Genomic DNA, 22,618 nt, shown 5'->3' with positions numbered 1-22,618 from the left:
CATCTGGAGCTGGGGCGGCGGAGTCGTCGCCGTCATTTCTTCTCCTTCTCCTCCGAGGAGGAGGCGGGCGAAGCGGCCAGGGCGGCTGGCGGGAGCGTGGCGGCGGGGGCCGTGCTGCAGATGGGCATGGTGAAGTGGGGCCGAGTAGGGGTGCCTTCGCCCTCGGAGCCCGACGCCCGGGAGGGCCCGTCGAGAGCGGGAGGCAGCGGAGGTGCAGGCGGCGTGGCGAAAAGGAGGAAGGCGGAGGGGAAGGCAGGCCAGCAGCCTTGCTCCGCCGGAGGCGTCCCGACGCTGACGCCACGTTTCCCTCACGAGGAGACGGGCAAGGAGGTTGCTGAGCAGCCGCCGCCGCCTCGCCTGGGCCAAAGGGATGGCGCGCCGCCTGCGAGGTGAGTCGCCGCCCGGCCGGGCCCTTCTGTCACCCTTCCCAGCTCGCATCTCTCCTGTTTCACCTTATTACTTTTATGTTACTCGTAAGTCTTCTGCTCTGAAGACAGACGCAAATAATCCGTTCAGCTCCTCTGCAATCTCCTTTCCCACCTTTAGCACGCCTTGTTGGCTAAAGGCTCTACCACAGACATGTCCAAAGTCCATTTCGGGGGTCTAATCCGGCCCCTTCGGCAGTTTATGGGGTAAAATCCTCACAAAACCCCTCAACAACTTCAACCCTAAAAAAAAAAAGCTCAACAATTTCAATCCTAAAAAAAGGGCAACAACTTTGGTTGGCCCTCACAGCCCTTCACTTCATCAAATCTGGCCCTCCTTGAAAAAAGTTTGGGCACCCCTGATATATGGAAACCATCTCAATTTGAGGACTGGAAGAACGGAAAAACCCACACAGGATTATTATTGGTGTTTATCGGCTTAAGGAGACTATCAGAAGAGATCATAAAGAAAAAAGAGAAAATATATGAACTAGATGTGATGTGGAAACAGCAAGATAAGTCTGGATAGAATTATGAACTTTGTTTGGACTGATTTGGACATTAACGCAGTAGCAAGAAGATGATCAGAATCCCCCTTCGGATCTTGAAATATGGGTTCCCTCAACAAAATTTAAAATTCGGCTTTGTAATTTGGAATTTATGTGATGTGATTTGATATAATGTGATTGGCCGGTTAATAAAAATTATTTAAAAAAAAACAAACATCGCTAATATTAGGGCTGTGTAAGGGGCGTGTTGTTTTTGTCCACGGAGTTTTCTTGGCAGGGATACTGGAGTGGCTTGCTGGTTTCTGCTCCAGGTGGATCACGTTTGGTCAAAACTCTCCACTATGACCTGTCCATCTTGGGTGGCCCTGCATGGCATAGCTCATAGCTTCTCTGAGTTTTTCAAGCCCCTTTGCCACAACAAGGCAGTGATCCCTGAAGCTGAAGACTCCCTGGAAAAGACCCTGATGTTGGGAAAGATGGAGGGCACAAGGAGAAGGGGATAACAGAGGATGAGATGGTTGGATAGTGCTCTCGAAGCTACCAGCATGAGTTTGACCAAACTGCGGGAGGCAGTGGAAGACAAGAGTGCCTGGCGTGCTCTGGTCCATGGGGTCACAAAGAGTCGGACACGACTAAATGACTAAACAACAACACGGGGTGCGTAAATTTGTACAGACACAAATACACATACAGTGGTACCTTGGGTTAAGAACTTAATTCGTTCTGGAGGTCTGTTCTTAACCTGAAACTGTTCTTAACCTGAGGTACCACTTTAGCTAATGGGGCTTCCTGCTGCCACCGCCACACAATTTCTGTTCTCATCCTGAAGCAAAGTTCTTAACCCGTGGTACTATTTCTGGGTTAGGGGAGTCTGTAACCTGAAGCATCTGTAACCCAAGGTACCACTGTACATGTATATGTTCACATGCACATGCAGATTCCACCTTCCAAATTCAGAGATGGAACTTTGAATTTAGAGTGCAGACCTTGCAGCTCCAACTTTAATTTCAATGCACAGCCTGGATAGCTTAGCTGGTTAGAGCGTGGTGCTGATAATGCCAAGGTTGCAGGTTCGATCCCTGTATGGGACAGCTGCATATTCCTGCCTTGAAGGGGTTGGACTAGATGATTCTCAGGGTCCTTTCCAACTCTATGATACTATCAGATCTGGGCCATGGAGCAATTTTGTGATTCCATTTCACAGAAACCTGGAGTTGGTCTGGTAAAGATCTTTGAATCCTGATGAAGTTTGCATTTCCCCCATATGTTGCCTCAGCTCTACAAATGATGGCTGGTTGAGAATTAATGATGGAGGGGGTCACCGCTGCGTGCTCCCCTCCCCCCTCGCTCAATGAGCATCTCCCGAGGAAAAGGGTGAATTCGGTGCGGAGGGGGCAGCGCCTTGTTAATTTGCTGGACATAACCTCCACCATGAGTCATGGCTTCTTGCCAGGCGGCTCTTAAATCATCCGCCCAGCAGCCCTCCGCTCCAAGATCCAACCATTAAATGCAACTCAGCATCACTCCAGTGAACTTCCTGGTGAGAACCGCCTGCAGCTTCGCTGAGAGCATAATAGAAGCTGCGGGTCTGAAGGCAAACGGAAAGCCTGTTAAAGTCATGCCAAGGGGATCTGAGTGCTCGGAAGGGGCTTCGGGACCACAGTCTTTTTGAGCTAAGGGTGTTGTTAAATCCTGATGGATGACGTGGAGTGCTTAATTTATTTATTTATTTATTTATTTTTTGGGGGGGGAAATATCTGATTCCAAATATTCCCTACTGGCAAAAAGATCCAATATTGCAGATCCAATGGTGCTGCGATATTGAGAAGCAAAAAGTCCTTGCCTGTCTATCTCAGATAATGTTTCATTGGGGGTTTTTTGTTTGTTTCTTTTTTAAAAGTTCATGTGTCTTTTAATCTGTAATTTTAGTTTAATGGATACTTTTAAATTATATTTTGGACTTTTAAAAAAAACTTGAACTTTTACTGTCAATTTACTGTATCTTTTACATTTTTTGTAAACTGCTTAGAGGCTTCACTTACAGTTAAGCGGCATACAAAATTTGTCAAATTAAAAAAATCAAATGCACAAATTATTCATAGTGGTGCAAAACGGAGTATGAGAACATAGCTAGGCTTTGAAAACAACTGCCTGCTATTGCTGTTTTTATTATTATTATTATCATTCATTTTATTCTACTGCTTTAGATTTTAAAGAAATAGGGGGGGGGGGAGGAATCTCAAAGAGGTTTGCAACGCATCAAAGCATCAAATAAAACAATCTGTAATATAACAAATTCAGGTTTCAAGGAAAATATTCCAAAACCTTCTCTAAGTGGCGTTTTGACTTCCTCATATTTATTTGTCTACTTAATTTATATAGCTACTCCATAGCAGAGGAACTCTAGGGAGGCAGCGTGGCATAGCGGTTAGAGTGAGGGACTAAGACCTGGGAGACCAGGGCTGAAATTCCCACTCAAGCTACAAAGCCCACCTTGAAATCAGTCACAAATTGCCACTTAAATAGTCTTCCCAGACTGAACTCGAACACTGCCATTTTTTGTTTGTTTTTGGTGGGATTTTATCACAACTCCCGTCTTTGAAACTCACCATGTGATTCTCCCCTTCTGTGTGCACAGAAATCTCTTTGCCGCCGCCCTTGCCAAAAGCTACCAGCTGCAACAGCTAGTCTCTACCTCTGCTGTCAGAGGCGAGTCAACTCTGAATTCCAGCTGCTGGCATCTGGTTGGCTGCAATGAGGGCAGGATCCTGCACAAGATGGAACACTGGCCTGACCCAGCAGGCTTGTCTTATGTCTGGATGAAACTGCTGTCCTTAAAATGGCCCTGTGCTGCGGCCTAGCTAGGTCCAGCTCAGCACAATTTGGTACCTGAGGCCAAAAATAAAAATTCCAAATGATTATCACAGATATATAAAGCACATTAAAAAGCTGACAACTGCCACTTTTTAACAATGCCCCATTTCTTTTTGCCCGAGGCAGCTGTCTCATGATGAGGACATCCCTGAGGTCAGTTTTATTATTGATCACCTACCGCAGATAGTGTGGTATCTGGGGGCTGAGGGAGAAGAGCTTAGTGGGTTGGCTTTGGAGAGGTTTTAAACATTGCCCGCAGCGCAGCACAGTCTCTTAGCTACCAAGACATCATAGTGCCAACACAATTCCATCGACGCTTCCATTTTCCAGTGAAATTGAGCTATTTGCATGCTCTGACCAATGACAGGTTTGAGGGTTTGCAACGCGTGTCAAGCAGCCAGGCTGATCACCGGGGCAGGACAATTTAAGCATATTACACTGATCCTGGTCCGACTACACCGGCTACCAATTAGTTTGCGGGCCCAATTCAAACTGGGGGTTTTGACCTATAAAGCCTTAAACAGCTCAGGCCCACAATACCTCAAGGATCACCTCTTTCCATATGAACCTACCCAGACCCTGGTCATCTTCTGAGGCCCTCCTTCGTTTGCCTCCACCACGAGAGGTTCAGAGAGCAGCCACAGGAGAACAGGGCCTTCTCTGCAGTGGCTCCCTGTCTGTGGAATGCTCTCCACAGGGAAGTTTGCCTGGTGCCTTGATTATGCACCTTTAGGCGCCAGGCAAAAACATTCCTCTTTAACCAGGCCTTTGGTTAATTGACATCCAATGCCCTTATAAAATGGGGGGGGGGGGTGTTGGCTTGTTTGCATTTTTATTTTGATTATGTATTTTGTGTGTTTATATCATGATTTTATCCTGTGAATAGCCCTGAGACCTGCAGGTATACGGCAATTTAATAATAATAATAATAATAATAATAATAATAATAATAATAATAATAGTTTAAGTAAGGTAGGTAAAGGTAAAGGGACCCCTGACCAGTCGTGGCCGACTCTGGGGTTGTGGCGCTCATCTTGCTTTATTGGCCAAGGGAGCCGGCGTACAGCATGACTAAGCCAGCATGACTAAGCCGCTTCTGGTAAACCAGAGCAGCGCATGGAAACGCCGTTTACCTTCCCACTGGAGCAGTACCTATTTATCTACTTGCACTTTGATGTGCTTTCGAACTGCTAGGTTGGCAGGTGCAGGGACCAAACAATGGGAGCTCACCCCGTCACGAGGATTCGAGCCGCCGACCTTCTGATCGGCAAGTCCTAGGCTCTGTGGTTTAACCCACAGCGCCACCCGCGTCCCCAAAGTAATGCTAACCTAATCTGTTGTCCTGCCAGATGGTTTTCCTCAGGCATTGGCAAACCCGGCCCTCCAGATGTTTTGGGAGTACAGCTCCCATCATCCCTGACCACTGGTCCTGTTAGCTAGGGGTGATGGGAGTTGTAGTCCAAAAACATCTGAAGGCCGAGTTTGCCTATGCCTGGTTTTCCTTTTCACACCAGATGTGACTTTTCTTCTTTCTATTCCGGCTGTTATTCTACAACGGGGTGGGGAACTGCTTTCAGGTCAAGGGGCACATTCCCTTCTGAGAAACCTTGCAGAGGTCATATGTCAGTGGTGGGTGAGGTCAGTGCTGGTTTTTTTTTTTTTAAGGAAAAAAAAGATGCCGGTATGCACCATGAAGTTGTTACAAGACGTGCCGCACTTCTAACATGGGGGGGGGCACTTTCTGGTACTGCGTACCCTAGAATAAAGGTAAAGGGACCCCTGACCATTAGGTCCAGTCGTGGCCGACTCTGGGGTTGCGGCACTCATCTCGCTTTATTGACCAAGGGAGCCGGCGTACAGCTTCTGGGGCACGTGGCCAGCATGACTAAGCCACTTCTGGCGAACCAGAGCAGCGCACAGAAACGCCGTTTACCTTCCTGCCAGAGCAGTACCTATTTATCTCATTCCATTTTGATGTGCTTTCGAACTGCTAGGTTGGCAGGAGCAGGGACTGAGCAACGGGAGCTCACCCCGTCGTGGGGATTCGAACCGCCGACCTTCTGATCGGCAAGTCCTAGGCTCTGTGGATTAACCCACAGTGCCACCCCCGTCCCTACCCTAGAGTACCCCCAGGGAAAAAAGCACTGGGTGGGTGAGGCCAAGGCAAAAGCGAGGAGAGCATCGGGTGCGCATTCAAGCACTGAGGAGTAGCAACATTTCTATGCATGCTTGCATATTCCTCCCAGTTCTCCATCCAGAGCAGGGGTAGGCAAGCTAAGGCCCGTGGGCCACAAGCAGGCCATGAGGGTTGTTTAACCGGCCCATGAGTCACCCCTGAACTGAGCTACCGCCTCGGTGAGTCCCCGCGCGCCACGCTAAACTGGCACAGCGTGGCACGGGGACTTGCTTCCATGGCACCAAAAATCACGCCTGCGCATGCGCAGATGCCGGAAATTGCACCTGTGCTGATGCTGACACCAGAAATCGCATGTGCAATCCGGCCCACGGAGGGATCTCCGCTGGAGTGAACCAGCCCAGGCGAGGTAAACCTTGCCGACTCCTGATCCAGAACATGATCAGAAGAAGAGTTTGGACTTGATATCCTGTCTTTCACTCCCCTTAAAGAGTCTCAAAGCGGCTAACAAACTCCTTTCCCTTCCTCCGCCACAACAAACACTCTGTGAGGTGAGTGGGGCTGAGGGACTTCAGAGAAGTGTGACTGGCCCAAGGTCACCCAGCAGCTGCAGGTAGAGGAGCGGAGACACAAACCTGGTTCACCAGATTACAAGTCTACCGCTCTTAACCACTACACCACACTGGCTCTCAGAGTTCAAGGAGACGTTCCAGCCAAGAAAACCACACTCAAGGAGTCTGTGAAGCTGGACTGGTGATGGGCCTTCGTAAAGGGGTGGAGCCCGGAAACTAGGGGTACACCTGTGGGGGGGTGGCGAGACTCAGAGAGACCTGGAGGACTACACTGGACTCTCAGGCCTGAGGTTCTCCACGCATTTGAGGGACTCATGAATCACTCGCTAATGATGGAGAAAATAATAATTTCATAAACAGTACCATTTTGATGCTTCTGTTTTCTTTTGAACCTATGGCCTAACTAAACCAAAGAGGCCTGTGCCTACCTTTTACGGTACGGAACCGGCAGCTTTTAGGTTCTGTACGTACCAAGTGTTCATTCCGGAACACTGGAAAGAATAACCTGCTAGAATCTACAGTGGCCATTGTATGCCTGAAAAGAGAATCAGCTAAGCATGGCAATTGCGATTAATCTTGAATTGTTTCGTAGACAGACGGAAGAGGATATTGGGAGGCATTTAATGAATAGGAAAATTAGTCAAAGTCCTAATAAAGACACTGAAAAATGATTATATGTAATCACAGGATATTATGGCGAGGGCAGATCTGAAGAGCTAGATAGTTGTGATTGGTTCGGGATGCTGGCATTGGGTTGCAATCGTTAAGACTGATGTGACCCTTTGATTGGTGAATAGAAATCCCATGTGCAGTCTGGAAGTGTATCAGAAACATTGCTTTGGATGTGGTTCTTTGCAGCCTCCTCCTTACTTTTGACGCTGTCCCTATGTGCATTTGAGTTTCAATAAAGGCCTAGCTTTTCACTTGGCGCCTGCACCCTCTCCCTTTGGGTTTCTGGAAGGAAGACCTCCAGTCTAGGAGCCCCTTTTAACTTTCTCCAACATTAGGTCTTTTTACAGGTGAGGGCTCCAAACTACGCCAATGGAGACCAAAGCCTTGCCCTGCTCGCTTTCCCTCTGAAGTGTATACCATCCAACTTTGTTTCCTCTTCCCCTCCACACATGTGCTATCTAATCTCGGCTCGCAACCCATTCCCCATCCTCCAATACCAACCCAGACGTTTTGGCTAACCTCCATACCGGTACCAGAGTTTTGTGTTCATTTTGTAGCACGAACCTCACATTTTGTCGGGTCCCCCAATCTGAGTAATCAGCACATCAAACTGGGGTTCGTAGTTGACACCCAGTAATCCAACATTGTCTGATTCACTCCAAAATGGTGCCAATGTTTTGTAGTCCTTTTGTAGCGCGAACCCCAGATTTTGTAAAGGTAAAGGGACCCCTGACCATTAGGTCCAGTCATGGACGACTCTGGGGTTGCGGCGCTCATCTCGCTTTATTGGCCGAGGGAGCTGGCGTACAGCTTCCGGGCCATGTGGCCAGCAGGACTAAGCCACTTCTGGCGAACCAGAGCAGTGCATGGAAACATTGTTTACCTTCCCGCCGGAGTGGTACCTATTTATCTACTTGCACTTGATGTGCTTTCAAACTGCTAGGTTGGCAGGAGCAGGGACTGAGGAACGGGAGCTCACCCCGTCGCGGGGATTCGAACCGCCGACCTTCTGATCAGCAAATCCTAGGCTCTGTGGTTTAACCCACAGCACCACCCGCGTCCCCCACATTTTGTAGTTCCTCCCTAATCTGAGTAATTGATAAACTGGGGTTCATAGTTAATGAAGCTCTTCAATGCAGTCTGTTGTCTCTCTGCTCTGTCTCCATTCCTTTCAGTCTTCTGCCTTTATTCTTGGGGACTTCAATCTTCACCTTGATGTTTCCTTCTGATCCCTCAGTCTTTCGCTCAAGTGTCACCTCCTTTGATCTTCACCTCATTCTGTTTGCTCGGCTCCATCTGCGTCCTTGATCCCCCTCCTCTTGAGGAAGTGCTGTCTTCTTGTTAATGACCTTTCCCCTGAACATTGCCACTCCTCCAACCATCACTGGGCCTCTTCTTTAATATTTGAGAGAAATCATAGATGCCATCTCTAGAACACAGGCAAGACATTGCTGGGCTACTCAATGTGGTCCCCTCCAGATATTTCTTGAGCTACAACTCCCATCATCCCTGACGGTTGGCCATGCTGGCTGGGGCTGATGGGAACTGTAGTCAACAATGTCTTTAAGGCACCAGGCTGGCTACTCCCTGCAGCCTTCAGGAGGGGGTCTTAGATCACATCCATGTGATACATTTAAGCATGTCTTCTAGCCAAGAACCATGGTTTGTCATGTGTGCTGGGAATTGTAGTAGCTCTGTGTGGAGTAAACGACTGCTTCCAGGATTCTTTGAGGAAAACCATGTGCTTTGAATGCTCGTTATATGCACTTTAGATGTATGTGTCCTCTACAATCCTAACCTCACTTATCTGGGAGCAAGCCCCATTGAATTCAGTCAAATTTACTCCTTTTTCTGAGCAAACATGGCTAGCTTAGTCATGGGACTAGCACACCCAACTTTAAGCAGCTGGCTTAAAGATGAATCGATTCTTAAACTACTTTGGGAATTGCAGATCTGTAGGGGAAAAGGGACCATTTGACGACTCTCAGTGCCCTGAACAAACTACAGCTCCTAGAATTCCTTGGGGGAAGCCATGACTGCTTATTGTGGCACCACAGAGCTTTAAATGGACGTTGAGTGTGTGGCCATAGGTACAGTGTGTTCATGAAACGGGATGAGGCAGCTGGAGGTTGTGGGAGGCTAGACTAGACCAGGGATAGGCAACTTAAGGCCCGGGGGCCGGATGCAGCCCAATTGCCTTCTAAATCCGGCCCGCAGATGGTCCAGGAATCAGTGTGTTTTTACATGAGTAGAATGTGTGCTTTTATTTAAAATGCATCTCTGAGTTATATGTGGAGCACAGGAATTCATTCATATTTTTTTTCCAAAATATAGTCCGGCCCACCATGTGGTCTGAGGGACGGTGGAATGGCCCACGGCTGAAAAAGGTTGATGACCCCTGGATTAGATGTTCCTCATGGTCCCTTCCAACTCTACAGTTCCATGAGATCTCCCAATATAATAATAATAATAAATAATATTTTTTTTTATATACCCCGGCCTTCCCAATTCAGGAAACCAGGCTCAGGGCAGCTAACAACAAATTTAAAACACTTAATTGATGCTACCAAAAAAAAACCAGTATAAAATACAGTATAAAGCGTAAATAACAATAAATCAAGAATCAAAATCAATTTAGGGGGAAAATCCATCCAATAAACATTACAGTGGTACCTCGGGTTAAGTACTTAATTCGTTCCAGAGGTCCGTTCTTAACCTGAAACTGTTCTTAACCTGAAGCACCACTTTAGCTAATGGGGCCTCCTGCTGCTGCCGCGCTGCTGGAGCATGATTTCTGTTCTCATCCTGAAGCAAAGTTCTTAACCTAAGTTTCTGGGTTAGTGGAGTCTGTAACCTGAAGCGTATGTAACCCGAGGTACCACTGTAGATGATCACCAGGGCTAGCTGGCTAAATTAGTCCCACTTGGGCCAACGAGGAGACCAGGGGAGAATTAGCTATGGGATCCCAGAGCAGGCAATCTTCACAAAAAGGGGAGGGGGAGGGAAGGGAGGGGAACAAAAGATCAGGCCAGGTTCAAATTGAAAGCCAGGCGGAATAGCTCTGTCTTACAGTTCCTGTGGAAGGAAGTTAAATCCTGCAGGGCCTCGTCTCATGGGACAGAGCATTCCACCAGGTCGGAGCCATCACTGAGAAGACCCTGGCCCTGGTGGAGGATAATCTGACTTCCTTAGGGCCCGGGACCTCTAAACTATGATTATTCATGGACCTTAAGGTATTTTAACATATCTCTTCGCATGCAACCTGGGCAAGGGGGGCCGTGGGGCAGCACCTTTCCCTTTCGCCTCAGGCGGTGGAAACAGGATGCACTGCCTCTGCATAGGCAGGACTGTCAAGTACAGTGGTGCCTCGCAAGACGAAAAGAATCCATTCTGTGATTCTCTTCGTCTAGCGGTTTTTTCGTCTTGCGAAGTAAACCCATTGAAGGATTAGCGGATTAGCGCTATTAGCGGCTTATCTGCTGATCGGATCAGCTGATAAGCGGCTTAGCGGCTTAGAAAAAGGGGGGAAGGAAAAAAACCAGCAGGAACTCGCAAGACATTGTCGTCTTGCAAAGCAAGCCCATAGGAAATTCGTTTTGCGAAGCACCTCCAAAACGGAAAACTCTTTCGTCTAGCGAGTTTTCCGTCTTGCGAGGCATTCGTCTTGCAGGGCACCACTGTACTGTTCCCTGGTGCTGCCTGTCTTGCCAGAGAAGCCAGGAACTGAACGTGGAACAAGAGGCCTTTAAAGCTTTGTCTCCAAATGTCCACACAGTTCCCTGAGCTGGCTGCTTGCACATGAGAATTGGAGAGGGGGGCTCATGTCTCATAAACCCCCCTCAGAGCTCCAGAGACCTCGCAGGCTCCAGAAGCAGAAATATGTTTCCAATGTTCAGCCTTTCTCACAGGTATCATATGACAAGACCCCAGTCGGTTGGGGGGCGGGCAATATGGAGGTTGTCGTATGAGTGGCAAAACATGTTTTAAGAAATTCTACATGAGCGAACAGATGTAAATTATTCATTTCTAATTCCAGTCTTGTGGAGCTTTTTGGATTCTTAGCAAGGATGGCTTAGTTTCGGGAATGGCTATAAAATGAGATTATTAAGCAAAATAGAAAATAAAAAAATGAGGGAATGAGGCCTGTGACGCACCTTCACATTTTAAATATTAAACAAAAATGCAAAATGGCTCGCTGCTGCAGAGCAGCCCAGGTCCACTAATGTAATTTAAAACAAAAAACAACAACAAAAGAAAACTAAGCTCAGAGGTTCACGGAGGCAGATGGTTTGTTTTCGTAATGATATTTGTTACATTTGGTTTTTAACCCATTCTGAGCTGCTGGCTGCATGGATGGATTTGCACTGCCCATCCTCCTTAACTCTCTTTTGCATCGTGTTATCAAAAGAATAAACCCATGAAACCCCAAAGGGGCCACTGAACTAACAAATGACAACAATAACAACAACAACAACAAAAAACAGTTCCCAAAATTGAGTTTGGAAGGCCCCAACTGCTCAAGGGGTAGAAGTGGGCTCTAAATGGATGGTGTGGGTGTGACCCTATACGGTTCTCTATAAACCTCATTTAACACATTTTATTTTTATTCATTCATTTCCATATATTTATACTCCACCCTCTGCTTTCTTCCACCAGACACCCCAAGGTGCCCAGCAGGTCCAGACCTGCGTGGCTTCAACAAGATGGTGGCAACAGGTACCTTCATATTTTTTTATAAGATATTTATTAGCATTTTTAAAGAACAAACATAGCAAACAGAAAAGATAAAAGTAAGATTATAAGAAAAAATTGAAAAAGAAAAAGAAAATACAAATAAAATAGAATTGTTCATAAATCATATTTTCATAATCTTTAGACTTCCTCTCATCCCCCTTCCCTGCGTTCTCAATCATGTGATTATATGCAGCAATTTGTTACCTTAGTTCCATTCTTATTTTATAACTCTCCAATATTCTATTCCCACTTTGAAGTGTTTTTACCATAAATTAAACTGCTAGATTTGAGCATAGTATTGCTTCAAATTTCGTCATTTCCTTAAACATCACTTATTCCCATATGTCTTACAATAAATTTGCTGCTGCCGTGTTTCTCTCGATTGTGCATTCTCCTAACATTCATACAATTTGTAATGTTTTTGTAAATAGTCTTTAAATTTTTTCCAGTCCTCTTCCACCGTCTCTTCTCCCAGGTCTCGAATTCTGCCAGTCATTTCAGCCAACTCCATGTAGTCTATCAGTTGCGTCTGCTATTCTTCCAGTGTGGGTAAATCTTGAGTCTTCCAGTGCTTAGCGATGAGTATTCTTGCTGCTGTTGTTGCATACATGAAAAAAGTTCTATCTTTCTTTAGCACCCCTTGGCCGACAATGCCCAAAAGGAAGGCCTCTGGTTTCTTAAGGAAGGTATACTTAAATACCTTTTTAAACTCATTATAGATCATTTCCCAGAAAGCCTTAACCCTTGGGCACGTCCACCAAAGGTGAAAGAATGTTCCTTCAGTTTCCTTACATTTCCAACATTTGTTATCAGGAAAATGATATATTTTTGCCAGCTTGACTGGGGTCATGTACCACCTGTATATCATTTTCATAATGTTTTCTTTCAAGGCATTGCATGCCGTGAACCTCACTCCGGTGGTCCATAACTTTTCCCAGTCAGCGAACATAATATTATGCCCAATGTCCTGTGCCCATTTTATCATAGCTGATTTGACAGTTTCATCCTGCGTATTCCATTTCAACAGCAAGTTATACATTTTTGAAAGTACCTTAGTCTTAGGTTCTAACAGTTCTGTTTCTAGTTTCGATTTTTCCACCTGGAAACCTATTTTTTTATCTGCCTTAAAGACCTCCCTAATCTGAGCATAGTGTAACCAGTCTCGTACTTTATCCTTTAATTTCTCAAAACTCTGCAATCTCCAGGTATCTCCTTCTTTTTCTATTATTTCCCAATATTTCGGCCAATTGGCCTCCATATTGAGTCTTTTCTGGGCCTTGGCTTCCATTGGTGACAGCCACCTTGGGGTCTTATTTTCTAGTAAGTCCTTGTATTTTGCCCAGACATTAAACACAGCCTTCCTGACAATATGGTTCTTAAAAGCCTTATGAATTTTTACCTTGTCATGCCACAGGTATGCATGCCATCCAAAAGCATTATTAAACCCTTCCAGATCTAGGACATCAGTGTTCTCAAGACAAAACCAATCCTTCAACCAGCAGAAAGATGCAGATTCATAATACAACCTCAAATCTGGCAGGGCAAACCCCCCTCTCTCCTTAGCATCAGTTAGTATTTTAAATTTTATTCGGGGCTTTTTGCCCTGCCAGACAAACTTAGAAATATCTCTCTGCCACTTTGTAAAACATTCCATCAGTTAGTATTTTAAATTTTATTCGGGGCTTTTTGCCCTGCCAGACAAACTTAGAAATATCTCTCTGCCACTTTGTAAAACATTCCACTCTGTCCACAATCTGTAGGGTCTGAAACAAAAACAACATTTTTGGCAATACATTCATTTTTATCGCAGCAATTCGGCCCAACAAGGAAAGTTTTAGTCTTGACCAGCCTTCTAAGTCCTTCTTAATTTCTGTCCAGCACTTTTCATAGTTGTCCTTAAATAGGTTCAGGTTTTTGGCAGTCATATTAACCCCTAGGTATTTCACCTTCTTAACAATTTTTAAATCTGTCTCTTTCTGAAACCTTTCTGATTCCGCAGTTGTCAATTTTTTTTCCAAAACCTTTGTCTTTTGCTTGTTTAATTTAAAACCCACCAACCGACCAACTCATGAATCAGTTCTAAAACCTTTTTCGTACTAGATTCTGGTTCGGCAACAGGTACCTTCAGACCATATTTTGGCCCACTAGGAATGGGATTTACTTCTGGGTAGACTTGCTGTACATTAACTGACCTTACAATCTAAGGCAGTGATGCTAAAGCTGAGGCCCAATAAACATTAAATCAACTGGGAGTTTGTCCTGAGGAGCAAAATGGGGCTTACTTCTGTGCAAGCAGCTATGGAATTGCACCTCGAAGCACATGCAGAGGGAACAACTAGGCATGTTTGCCAAGAATTATATAGTTCCCTGTGCTATAGACTATTTCATCCTGTTATATTTTAATTTGGTGCCTACTTTGAATTAGGCTGCAACAGATATGAATTTGCATTTTAACTGTAAGATAAAACTATGGTGAATGTGTGCATTTGTGTGTTTTTAATTGCCTGGTGCTTTTTCCTGAGAGGCACCCAAGTCCGTATTTCTGCAAGGGTGTGGTGACAATTCAGATTGGACGTTGGCTGCTCCCATTCACAGAGGGGTCTGACCTTTCCCAGGGTGATCAGCTTGCCTCCTGCCAATCCAGGTTCCTCAGAAGACGTGTCACAGGAGCGGAAAAATCCAGGTCATTATCTAGACAGAGTGTCTTATCTTGGAACAGCTCACCAAAGAGAACAGGGGAGGGCGATCTGAGGCTTGCTCCTGTAGAGAAAGAAGGCAGCCAACGTGTATGTATCACACAAAAAGTACACGACAACATGTTCTTTTCTATGTTCCCTGCATCGCTTATCTGAGCAAAATCACGTGCCTGCTTTTTTGCTTTATTTGCTGCCTGCACACCAAATCTCCAAGCAAATCCAGGGGTGCTAGTGCTTACCCAGGGTGTGATGGCCTAGGACTTGGGCTCAGACTTGGAACCAGAGGAGACTCAGTCTGCACTGGATCCTATGCCTCAGGCGGCATCTGAACTGAGTCTGGGACCTGATTCTGAAGAGTCCCAGTCTGCACAGGTTCCCCTGCAACAAGCACCAGCTGGGCCAAGTCAGGGGCCTGAGCCTGCCCTGGCTCCAGATGCGGGAATTACCTTGTTGCCTTCAGCTGGGCCATCACTTACAGCTGTTCCACTACCAGTTGGGTCAGGAGAGGCTGAGGTGGCCTCTGGGTCTAGTAACCCACCGACGTCTCCCGAGCTGCAGAGACTGAGGTCTGAGAGAAGAAGAGACCTGAGTACTTGCAGGTGGAGTGCTTGCCTTCAGGCGAAACAGGGAGGTGAGTCACCGGGGGATCAGGACCGACCGTTATCCCGACAAAGATAAAAGGCTGTCAGACCCCGCCCCAGGTTGCGGGAGCAACACTGCTGTATGCTAGATCCTGTGCCTGACCTTGTCTGGTTTCCTGCCTTGTGTCCTGCCTTGGCCCTGTTGGACTGACTCCTCGCGGAACCCTTGGATTTGGGACAGGACCTGGATTGCGTTACTTGGGTTACCCCTGGGCCCAGCACACAGGGTTTGGTTTCTTTGGAATAAAGGTCTTTAGGGTATGTGTTTTTTATTTGCACACATATATACAGTTTGAGCATAGGATAGAGGGGTTCACAGCATTAACACCCCGACAGAGCTTGCTTTCCAATTAGGTTCCCAGTCACAGTTTTGGTTCCAGAAGAGAGCAAGACCATACGTTGTGTCTCCAGCTTCCAGCATCAGCCCAAATTCACCCATATAATCACAAGCAAAGCCATCATTGGCCTACTGTTGTCAAGGACTGGCTGAATGAGGAAGAGCGGGGGTACTGCCTGCCCTAGAGACCCCTAGGGATGACACAGAAGATGAGTTAGACCCCGGATCGTGGTGGTGGGACACTGGAGAGCTATCTGGGGAAGCGATGAGCTGGGAGCTGCTTGGAGCAGGAGGTCTGAGTGATCTGGTGCTTGCCTGACAGCTCCTTGACACCGTTTTCCATCGTAGGATGACATGGCATCCAGCCAGCTGAGGTGGGATAAGGCCCACTGTTCATTTCTTTGGGCATGTAAATGGTGGTACTTAACTGGTACTTAACAAAGGAGCTAGACTGACCAGTGTTTCCACTTGTAGATTCTAACCTCACAGTCACAGGATCGCAGGTTTGGAAGCCATCCACAGGTATCATCCAGGCTGACCCCTCAAACCTATAATTAATCATTCCACTAGGGACAGAAGTAAGGCAAAGTGGGGAAAATGAGGGGGTTCATTTGTTACATGGAAGGAATCTATGGTCTTTTGGAAGTCACCTTTGAAATATTGCTGGTAGCTTCGAGAACACTGTCCAACCATCTCATCCTCTGCCGCCCCCTTCTCCTTGTGCCCTCCATCTTTCCCAACATCAGAGTCTTTTCCAGGGAGTCTTCTCTTCTCATGAGGTGGCCAAAGTCTTGGAGCCTCAGCTTCAGGATCTGTCCTTCCAGTGAGCACTCAGGGCTGATTTCCTTAAGAATGGAGAGAACACACATACTAATAATAATAGGAAGGATTGGGGAGCTAGGAAGGATGGAGAGGGATGGACAGAGTGGAGTGGTGGGGGGTGAAGGAATATCCCTCTGGCTTTTTCAATCAGAGCTGTGAATCAAATAAGACAGAGCAGAAAGGCCATCTCCATTAAAACACGACAAGAGATTTTTACACCTGCCGACACTGTGAAAAGCCTTTGGGTAATCAATAAATAATAGACGAGCTGGTTTATTCATGGCAATATACTCTTTTATGATCTATGTAATAGGGAGGAGAGAGGGGGAATTGCTTCTCTTCACCAGACTAATCCCCTATCCTGTTTTGATGTCTAAGGACGGAGACAGACAGAGAGACACAGATACTCACATACTTCCTCTCCTCTTTAAGCCTCCAGTTTTTGTGAGTTTAACGTCCATGGCAGCCACCTGTCTCCTGCCGCCAGGGCCCCTGTGCCTTTAAGAGCTGGCTGAATGTCTGGCAGGAATGTTAGCAGCAAAGGACAGGGCGAGGCAATCTTCAGATCCTTGGGGAAGAAGTTGCACATGTAGGTGAATGCCTTTTATTTCCAAACAGGTATTCCCATTTGCCCACACAGGTAGCAGCATTGGATGATGACAATAGTCTTGCTCTCCATCAGTTCTCTATCTCTGCTCTGCCTTTGCCTGCCACTCTCAAACTCCCTTTTCCTTCTCCCCTCTTTCTCTCTCACATGCACTTCCAATCTTTCTCATACTTCCTTTTGCTCATTTTGAAACCATCCCTCTTTCATTTTCACATTCCACCTGCATTGGATTTGAACTGCTTTTATATGGCAGTTTTATGTATTAGCTATACTATACATATGCACCAACGCTACTGTCAATTGCTTGGAGATGCTCCATAGCAAGTGCTCCATGAATGGAATAAAACAAAATAAATACAAACATCCCTGTGTAAATCCATCTTGTTAAATTCCACCTACCCAAACTTTGGGTCCTCGGCTGAGCCATTTCCATGCCCCAGCCTGTACGTGCATTGGATTTGAAATGGTTATTTATAGGTGACATAGGCGACAGTTTCATATTTATTTGTTTTCAGACCTATTTAGATGCAGCTTAAGACAAGCCCAGTCTCTTAAGCCGTTTACAAAGAGATAGCAAATACTACCACACACCATACAGTGGCACCTCGGGTTACATACGCTTCAGGTTACATACGCTTCAGGTTACAGACTCCGCTAACCCAGAAATAGTACCTTGGGTTAAGAACTTTGCTTGAGGATGAGAACAGAAATCGTGCGGCAGCAGCGCGAGGCCCCATTAGCTAAGGTTAAGAACAGTTTCAGGTTAAGAACAGACCTCCAGAACGAATTAAGTACGTAACCAGAGGTACCACTGTATATTGGAACCATAAAATCTCAAGCAACTAAAAATATAGCAGCAGACTTTTGACAAACCAGGGGAGTGATTCAGCAGCCTGACCATCAAATACAGGGAAGGTAAATGGAGGATAAGAGAAACAGGTGTGGTTTCTCTATTGTTTATAGATATATATTGTTAATGTTAATTGCTTAGAGATGTTTCATAGCAAGTGATTCATGAATGGAATTAAATATCATGAGTGCAAATATTTATATGAAAATCCATCTTGCTGTATTCCACCTACCCACACCCTGTGTTATAGGCGTAGCCAGGATTTTTGTTAGGGAGCTTAGAACCTCAGATTTGTATTAATTTGTATTTACTGGGGGGGGGGAATAGCTGCCCCCCCCAGTCCTCTGCTCTGAGCCGTCGCTCTCGCACGGTCTCCATTACCTCTCACGCCCACCTCATTGCTAAGCTCTCGCCTTCCCCAGCCTCCTGCCTGCAAAATTCCAACTCCACCTTCTTTCTCTCTGCATCTTTCTTCAGTTCTCAAAACTCTTCTCTCCCGCACAGCACCCAACGCCGGCACATCGGCATTGAAACGCGCAGCGGCGGTGCTCTTATCAGTTTAATTGGGCATTGCCACGACTTTCCCGGGGAATCCTCTTCCCTCCAACTCGACGCTCCTTGCCGTATTGAGACTCCACCAAAGAAGGGGATCCCAGGGGGATCGGGCACCCGACTAAATCGCCCGAGACGAAGGAGGAGGGAGAGGTCTCTTGCCCTCGCGCGGGGCAGAAACCGCTGTTTTCAACCTTTGCGAAAACCGACTAGGGGCTTCTGCGGGGCTGCTTTGGAAACAAGACGGCTGTTGCGCCGGCGCTGCCAGACGGGAACTTTGGCAAGCTGGACTCTCGCTCTCTTGAGGACTGGATTATCATCCAGCTGCTAGTTTTAGAAGGCCGGGGTGGGGGAGAGAGAGCAACTTGTAACTCCACCCTTCGCTCTCCACACATGGCCGAGGAATAAATTAAACCGGGCCCGGGAACCCTCCCCTATCATACGTGCCAGAAACCTGCTGAGTCCCACATGGGCCGTATTTATTTCTGCCTGGCGCAAAGCCCCCTTTAACTCGTTCCACACTCTCTCTCTCCTGCCAGATCAGCCGAGGGCTCTGCTCGGTCGATGTTTTAAAAGCACCGACACACACACACACGCCCTCCCGCTGTCCTTCTCTCTCGGTCGCTGCCTGCGAGCGAGGAGGAGCCTGCGCTGCGCCCCTCGCCCGTGCGTTTTTGCGCGCTCGCTCTCTCGACGTCTGTCTGCCTCCCTCTCCCATCCACGTGGCTTTCTCGGGGAGGGAGCGCTATATTAGGAAGGGAGGAAGGAAGAAGCCGAGGCGGCTCTTGGAGAGTGCATTGTTGCTGCTGCCGCCCGGGGAACGAGAGCGAGGGGAAGAGAGCAGAGCAGAGCAGAGCAAGAGGATCCCCCTCCTTGCCTAGGATTGGGGAGGTGCCTCCGTCGTGGCTCGGCGGCGGCGGGTACTTTGGAAGGACAAAGGAGGAGCAGGAGGAGAAGGCGGCGTGCAAAGGCGATGAGAGCTGCCGGGAAGCAGCAGCAGCGGCGGCGCCAGCAGCAGCCTCTCCGGACGCGGTGAGTGCCCGGCGGCATTGCGCGCCAGGGATCTCTCCTTCCCGGATCCGCCGAGAAAGGAGGAGAGGCGGGGAAAGGGACTCTCGCATCGGCGGGACGAAGGTAGAGGAGTAGAATTGGCGACGGGGTCGGGTGTCTGTATCTTCGGGCTTAAAGGGAGCTGTGTCCACCGGTTGAGGCAGGATCTGTTTCTGGAGAGGGGAGATCTCCAAGCCGGAATGGGTCAAGCCGCTCGGCGGCCGGGGCGTAGCAGGGACATGATGTAGCGGAGCGCAGTGGGGACCGCTTCCTATGAATTTTTAAGAGAGACGGGAAGTGGGGGCCCCGCTCGCCGAGAGAGGGGTGTGCCTGCCTGTGTTTGTATGTTTCAAAAAAAGGGGTAACGGGAAGGGGAGTGGCGACCTTTTCGTTCTCCGGAATCGGCCCAACGGGACAAGCGCGCTCCGCGACCCCCCCAAAAAAGGATCTCCGCGCCCGGCGCGCAGATGCGGGGCGCGGTGTCGGAGGAAGACGCCGACTCTTCCCGGCGGAGTTGTGGCCTCAGCCGGGCAGTCTCGTCCCCCTAGAGCTGCCCACTCGCCTCTTTCTCTCCCTCTCGGTTTAAAACATCAGCCGCGCGAGGAGTGGGTGGGTTGGCGAGCAAGTCGCTTTCCAGTCTTCTCCTGGGTCCGGCCTCTCCGTCTGCCGCCCCTCTGTCTCTCGGCTTAGCCCTTCAGGGGGTTTGGGGAAGGGGTTGGCTGTTTGCCGCCCCCGCCTGGTGGCCGGCGAGCCCGGAGTCCGAGCGGCGCCTCGGCGTCTTCTCTCCCCTTCCTTCCTTTCCTTATCTCTTCTCTCCTTCTGTTTTACTTCTAGAGAAAGTAGCGGGGTGCGCAAGGCGTGTGTGTGTAGAGGGGGAGATCCTTGCCCTTGGATAGGGAGCGAGGGGCCGGGGATCTCTCTCTCCAGAGGGGTTGGTTTGGAGGAGGGGTGAGGGGCGCAGAGTTGCAAACTTCGCCCGTCCGGTTTCCGAAAAGGGTGCGGTGGGGAAAGGAAGTTAACTTCGCGCTGGCTGCGGAAACGCGGCGAGGCGATCCGTTTTGTGGAAGCGACCCTGTTGACGCAGGAAGCGAGCTCCGCCACGTGTTTCTACTTTGAAGACTTTCTGCAACTCCAGCGCTAAGTTCCCCGCCCCCGGCTGCAGAAATAGGTCCGTAGCGGGGAGATAAGCCCTGGGAGATCTGGCTTTGAACCCCACTCCCTCAGCCATGAAACTCACTGCGTGGCCTTGGGCTAGTCACCATCTGTTAGCTTAACCTGCCTCGAAGGGTTGTTGTGAGGATGAGTTGAGGAGAACCGTGTACACCACCTTGAAATAATAATAAAAAAATGAGTACGTTGTGTCTCAGCCTGCCTCGAAACCAGCCCCTCACCTCCTCAGGTGACCCTTTGGCCCCTGGGCTTTACCTTCTGCTCCTGATGTGTGGTGACGCTGTGGGTGAACCACAGAGCCTAGGACTTGCCGATCAGAAGGTCAGCTGTTTGAATCCCCGTGACGGGGTGAGCTCCCATTGCTGGGTCCCTGCTCCTGCCAACCTAGCAGTTCGAAAGCACGTCAAAGTGCAAGTAGATAAATAGGTACCACTCCAGCGGGAAGGTAAACGGCGTTTCTGTGCGCTGCTCTGGTTCGCCAGAAGCGGCTTAGTCATGCTGGCCACATGACCCGGAAGCTGCACGCCGGCTCCCTTGGCCAATAAAGCGAGATGAGCGCCACAACCCCAGAGTCGTCCACAACTGGACCTAATGGTCAGGGGTCCCTTTACCTTTACCTGATGTGTGGTAGGTAAAACCATTTGGTGGTGCATAGTTTGTTGCCGTCAGAATTATACTTGCAGTTGCCAGACTTAGTGGCTCGAAGCTAGTCGTGCCTGTTTGTTTCAATGTGTCTACTCAGGAGTATTACTAAAGTGGAATTGCAGCCCTAAGAGAGCCACCCTACAGCAAGATCTGAAGGGATGATCTGGTTAGAGTCCAGCAGATCTCCCACTGAGCTGGGAGATTCCCGGCTCAGGTGCGCTGAAAGCTTGCTTAACTCTCTCATCCGAGGCAGAGCTTGGTCCTGGCTAAAGGAAGGGCGATGAGACTCCAACATCACTTTAAGGCCTTGTTTCTCCTCTGCAACAGGCTTAGCCTGCCATAGCCTCCCCTGCCAAATGGAGTTTAGATCCGGTGTAAATTTGCAGCAGCTCAACACCAGTTTGCATTCCGCCAGCTTCTCCTGTGAAGGCACGGAGCTCTTGTGCGTGTTGACTTTGATCAGTTTATCCCAGTAAACTTGCAATTGGGGTTCTAAAAAGTGGGGTTTTCCTTCAGTGCTTCAGTATGACTGCTTTTGTCATGCTATGTTGCAGCTATGTATTTTTTCCACGTCGCTCGCTGCCTTGAGCATGGTTTGAACTGTGGTAATGCAACATTCAAAATAAAATTCTGTATGCATATGTATGGGATGGTGAGATTTCTCTCTCTCGAAGACAATGCACTGGCCATTGCACACAATATATGTGACATTTAGAGAATTCCTTTAAGCTCTTGCTGGCTGTTTACTTTTTATCTGTTTATTTTTTTTCTTGTAAGTTCGGAGTGTTGAACTTATAAATCATTTCAAATTAGGGAAATAAATGTTGGTGTTCAAAGTAATTCACACATATTACTCAAGTTGTCTTTACAGCAACTTAATTGGGTAGGTAAGCATTCTTGCTGTCTTGCAGATAAGGGGTGTGTCGACTTCCAGATGTGGTGGACTCTTCATTGGCCACCCTAACAGGAGCTGTTGAGGGTTGGAGTCCAACAACATCTGGGTGGAACCATGCCGACTGACCCAAAGTCCCACTATGTTCATTAGGGCTTATTCTCTAGTAAATGTGTTTAGGTTTGTAGTCTTAGTTACTGACGGAGATGAGTTCTCAGTTAGGGATTCATTCAGCTCAATCATGCCTCTTGCATGCAGAAGGTGCCATGGTCAATCTCTGACATGTCCAGGAGTGCCCCCCTGCCCGAAACCCCGGAGAGCCTCTGACAATCAGCGTAAACAGTACTGAACTAGATGGACCAGTGCTCTGACTCAGCAGAAAACAGCTGTCAACATTCTCTCCTTTAGCCCTGATCAGGCACTAAGGGAGCAATCC

The 22,618-nt window shown here is 47.9% G+C and overlaps 1 protein-coding gene across 2 annotated transcripts in view; it reads left to right on the top strand.

The window, feature by feature from the left end:
• Positions 1–19,005: 19,005 nt before the first annotated feature.
• The window catches only part of ST3GAL1 (ST3 beta-galactoside alpha-2,3-sialyltransferase 1), a 118,969-nt gene continuing 115,356 nt past the window's right edge, over positions 19,006–22,618 (top strand). Inside the window, exon 1 of one of the 2 annotated variants that reach the window (XM_082235845.1) lies at positions 19,006–19,457. The gene's annotated coding sequence lies outside the window, so the exon portion shown is untranslated. Of the gene's footprint in view, positions 19,560–22,618 lie in introns of both variants that reach the window. The other variant, XM_082235846.1, reaches the window with a different exon arrangement.

Source organism: Podarcis vaucheri, assembly GCF_965113315.1.
Source record: "Podarcis vaucheri genome assembly, chromosome: 8".
Lineage (NCBI taxonomy): Eukaryota > Metazoa > Chordata > Lepidosauria > Squamata > Lacertidae > Podarcis > Podarcis vaucheri.
This window is presented reverse-complemented; position numbering and strand designations above follow the sequence as displayed.